This window comes from Lissotriton helveticus, chromosome 9 (genome assembly GCF_964261635.1).
Source record: "Lissotriton helveticus chromosome 9, aLisHel1.1, whole genome shotgun sequence".
Taxonomy (NCBI): Eukaryota; Metazoa; Chordata; class Amphibia; order Caudata; family Salamandridae; genus Lissotriton; species Lissotriton helveticus.
Window position 1 is genome coordinate 365523252 of NC_136070.1, and position 5087 is coordinate 365528338.

Here is a 5087-nt window from a genome sequence, read left to right on the forward strand (position 1 = left end):
TAGAGTAGTGAGTAGTGAGTGCAGAGTAGTGAGTAGTGAGTAGAGTAGAGTAGTGAGTAGTGAGTAGAGTAGTGAGGTGAGTAGTGAGTAGTGAGTGCAGAGTAGTGAGTAGTGAGTAGAGTAGTGAGTAGTGAGTAGAGTAGTGAGTAGAGTAGTGAGGTGAGTAGAGTAGTGAGTAAAGTAGTCAGTGCAGAGTAGTGAGTAGAGTAGTGAGTAGTGAGTAGTGAGTAGAGTAGTGAGTAGTGAGTAGAGTAGTGAGTAGAAAGTAGTGAGTAGAGTAGTGAGTAGTGAGTAGAGTAGTGAGTGGAGAGTAGTGAGTAGTGAGTAGAGTAGTGAGTAGTGAGCAGAGTAGTGAGTAGTGAGTAGTGAGTGCAGAGTAGTGAGTAGTGAGTAGAGTAGTGAGTAGTGAGTAGAGTAGTGAGTAGTGAGTAGTGAGTAGAGTAGTGAGTAGAGTAGTGAGTAGTGAGTAGAGTAGTGAGTAGAGTAGTGAGTAGAGTAGTGAGTAGAGTAGTGAGTAGTGAGTAGTGAGTAGAGTAGTGAGTAGAGTAGTGAGTAGAGTAGTTAGTAGTGAGTAGAGTAGTGAGTAGAGTAGTGAGTAGTGAGTGCAGAGTAGTGAGTAGTGAGTAGAGTAGTGAGTAGTGAGTAGAGTCATGAGTAGTGAGTAGAGTAGTGAGTAGTGAGTGCAGAGTAGTGAGTAGTGAGTAGAGTACTGAGTAGTGAGTGCAGAGTAGTGAGTAGATTAGTGAGTAGTGAGTAGAGTAGTGAGTAGTGAGTAGAGTAGTGAGTAGAGTAGTGAGTAGTGAGTGCAGAGTAGTGAGTAGTGAGTAGAGTAGTGAGTAGAGTAGTGAGTAGTGAGGTGAGTAGTGAGGTGAGTAGTGAGTGCAGAGTAGTGAGTAGTGAGTAGAGTAGTGAGTAGTGAGTAGAGTAGTGAGTAGAAAGTAGTGAGTAGAGTAGTGAGTAGTGAGTAGAGTAGTGAGTGGAGAGTAGTGAGTAGTGAGTAGAGTAGTGAGTAGTGAGCAGAGTAGTGAGTAGTGAGTGCAGAGTAGTGAGTAGTGAGTAGAGTAGTGAGTAGAGTAATGAGTAGAGTAGTGAGTAGTGAGTAGAGTAGTGAGTAGTGAGTAGAGTAGTGAGTAGAGTAGTGAGTAGTGAGTAGAGTAGTGAGTAGTGAGTAGTGAGTAGAGTAGTGAGTAGTGAGTGCAGAGTAGTGAGTAGAGTAGTGAGTAGAGTAGTGAGTAGTGAGTGCAGAGTAGTGAGTAGAGTAGTGAGTAGTGAGTACAGTAGTGAGTAGAGTAGTGAGTAGTGAGTGTAGAGTAGTGAGTAGAGTAGTGAGTAGAGTAGTGAGTAGAGTAGAGTAGTGAGTAGGACATCACAGGCAGCAGCTGTGCAAGCTTCTTACACTCACAAGGAGACCACAGGCAGCTGAGGTGCAATCTTCTCCCACTCACAAGAACGACATCACAGGCAGGAGCAGTGCAAGCTTCTTACACTCACAAGGAGACCACAGGCAGCAGAGGTGCAAGCTTCTCACACTCACAAGAAGGACATCACAGGCAGTAACAGTGCAATATTCTCACACTCACAAGGAGATCACTGGCAGTACACACCACATGAACACACTCCATAACACATAGCAACAATACTTTGGCATTTACAATGCCATTAGCTCAAACTCAAATAAATCCGAGCCCGATTGCATTTCTAATGCTTGTTTAAGACTGTCTGTTCCTAGGATTTGTAGAGTCTGGAAAAGAAGCTGTTACTTTCCCTCTTGAGGAGCCAAGCACTGTAATGCTCTTCTGATGTGCATAAGTGCACAGTGTGATTTTGCCACCAGGATATAACGTACAAACTGGTTCATGCGAGATTTAGGCTCATACAGCACAAAGACAGTTTTAACTGTTGGGGAGGGGTTGTAAATCGCGTAATTCAGTGTAGCAAAATCATGCAGAAAAATCGGTACAAGAATGCATTTTGTGCTTAAAAAAAGGGCTAAATGCACCAGGACATGAATAGCAAGCGTGAGCAGCCGCTCATGCTAGCTCAATGTGATCTTGGGGTAGGATTTCATCCAACCAGCATTTAGTGCTATTTTCATATCATACAATGCCCCTCTCATGTCCAAAATGGGCACGAGTAGGCACTTTGAGCTACGAAATAAAGCTAATTGTGCTGTTGGAGTAGAATTCTCCTTACAACTTACTTCCAGCATCTAGCACTATTTTCTTAGCGCAATATGCACCTTCGTGTCCAATATGGATGTGAGGATGCATTTTGTATGGAGAAATAGTGTTAAATGTAGCAGAACGCAAATGGCCGTTTATGGTCAGTTAATGATCACTCTCTGTAGAATTGTTTTCCCTCAGTGTACTCCTAATTCTGCAAGCATGCAGAATCGCATCACTATCAGTAATTCCACGTCAAAGAGTAATGCAAAGCTACCCAAATTACTCTGATTATGCCAGCATAATTAAAATTACGCTTGGGCCTAGTCTTAACAGTAACTGCACACTTTATACATATTTTTTTGAATCAAACAAATTAAATTGTTGAAACAATATCTCACTATATTGCTAACTGTTTTTGTCTGCTTTACAAAACTAGAGTTTCCCTCCTCCAATCACCATCCATTGGCTGCCATGAAGTCCTGTACGTGAGCAGCAACATCTACATTTTTTGGACTTGGAATGACAGAAGAGATTAATGAGGATACAAAAGGGGGTTGCTGAACTGTTCCTATGGAGGGATAGGGAAAATTTACCTGGCGTGACCAAGGGTGTTAGAATGACACCCTGGGGCATCCATTATGTTGGATGTAGTTGCCTCACACACCCAGAAGGGTGTCATGCTTCATCATCGGCGGTTGCTCCTCGTCGGGGAGGCGGTGCAACCCCCGACGGGCTCACCTCAAGGAGGGGCTCTTTGGCTGAGATCTTTTTATCCAACAGCCTTATGGTGAGGTGAGGGTGTGTGGGCAGAATGCTGTATTGTTGTGGTAGGGTTATTAAAATGTAGCAAGGGGTACCGGAATTCACTTTATTCTGGGGGTCCCCTGGCTGCAATTAAAACGTGGGGCTAGCTCGCTAGGTGTCAACAGGTTAGGTCGAGTGACCCTAGAGGAGACTAGATGTGAACGTGGTCGACATGTTTCTCGCAATGGGTTAATCACCCGCGATTCTTCAGGACCTTATAAAAGTGAGAAAAACAACATCATGCTAGTGTCATGTGTGTGGTGTATGTTACCTCTGTGGATTCTCCTATGCCTATACATAGAGAAAAGATACGGAAACAATGGTTAATACGAATATGCAGTAAACCAATACAAGTCACATCAATGCCAGGACATGTGAAAAATTGTGGCATGCTGGTGGTACTGTGAACTATTGGGCACAACCACTACATGCCTTGTGTACTGAGCGTGCAACGTGCAGAGTGGGGAGCACACGCAATAACTGAATCTGTGAGGAGGACTATGGTGGGAGAGGGTGATGGCTAAAATCAATTGTTAAAATGCAGCAGTCTTAGCGTGCTGACCTGCCCATAGAGTGTCCAATAGTGAGCAGGTCTAATGTAAAAGGCACCAGTAAAAAACAACCTGTGGCTGGATACAAGATCAAACTCACACTGTGACCTGTCAAGAGTTAAGTAGGTAAAGCTCTCCTTCCCTACTCACCTACTGGTCAAAACACTAATAGCCACATGAGGGATCGGCGGGACACGACATCAGGGATGAGCCCTTAGGGTGTAGCTAGAGTAGGAGCATAAAAACGCTCCTCAGTGTAAATTTTCCCTATCCCTCCATAGGAACAGTTCAGCAACCCCCTTTTGTATCCTCACTACTAGATACGGACACAAGCTGCTACTGGACCTTCCACCACTCTGAGTGGTAAACAGTGTCCGTTGATCAAGTGATCGATTGTCCTTTCTCCCCCTTTTTTGATATATAGAAGAGATTAATGGCATGATTCTTAAAGTAAGTGGATGCTGTGACAGGAAGTGGCATTACAGGTAATGCCAAAATATTTTGAATGTATTTCAAGGTGGGAAAATAACCTATTATTTACTGGTAATCTTGGTTACTCTGACCCAAAGTCTTCCCTGTCAGAGTTCTTATAATATTAGTTGCCCTGCCACTTGAGACAGGTCCTTTACCAAGCTTTAGACAGAAAATCAGAAAAAGAAGTAACGTCTATTGTCATGTGTGACTCCTCCCTAATAACAAAACCAACTTCTGTCCTGCCACCTCTGGCTAGTCGAACAAGTAGATTGAGTGATGGAGAAATTTGAGTGAGGGAGGAAAGGAACTGTGGCGATAAGGGCTGTAGATCAGTTAATAAGATTACCAATAAATAATAGGTTAATTACCCCTTCACCCGTCCTCCCTGTCTCACTCTTTACAATATGAGGATATACAAAAGCTTACCCATTTTCTGCAGGCACTCACTTATCACTAAACATTGTTTACTTTGCCAGTATTCTGTTGTAGTCAGATTAAATCAGGAAATCACGGTCTCCCCTTCACTGTGGAGAAACATTTTGAAGAGCCCTCAGGAATTGCCAATATCTCTCTCCAGTTCGAAGCCCCCCTTTGTCTCCATCCCTTCCATAGCGGCCCATCCATTGTTAGGATTAAGGGTATCAGAAGAACCAATGATGACCCTTTTTGGAGCTTCTCAGGAATTAACCACTAGTTGAGGTTGCAAATTACTGCTTGGGAAACTGGAATTAATGTATTGTAGTTTTGAGACACTGGTGACCATTGAGATAGAAGGGACCACTGAGAGTCTACATATGATGATGCGCACAAGGGACGAATGGTGTCTTCACTGCCTATGGTGCTTCATTTGTAAAAAAAAGAGTAGGTGGCAGGGTTTTTGTCAGAATACTGCAGCTTGCACCACACATTGCCCCTGCCATGCTGCCAATGATAGTAAAACCACACTACTAACTATCACACTCAGGCTTCTGGGCCCTATGCCTCTGTACCTGCTGCACCAATCGAAACTACGCCCCTGTATGGAAGTTGATTGTCCAGTTTGCCCCAGCACGGGAGGGAATTAAGCCAACCCCATTCTTACTGGTGAAGGACA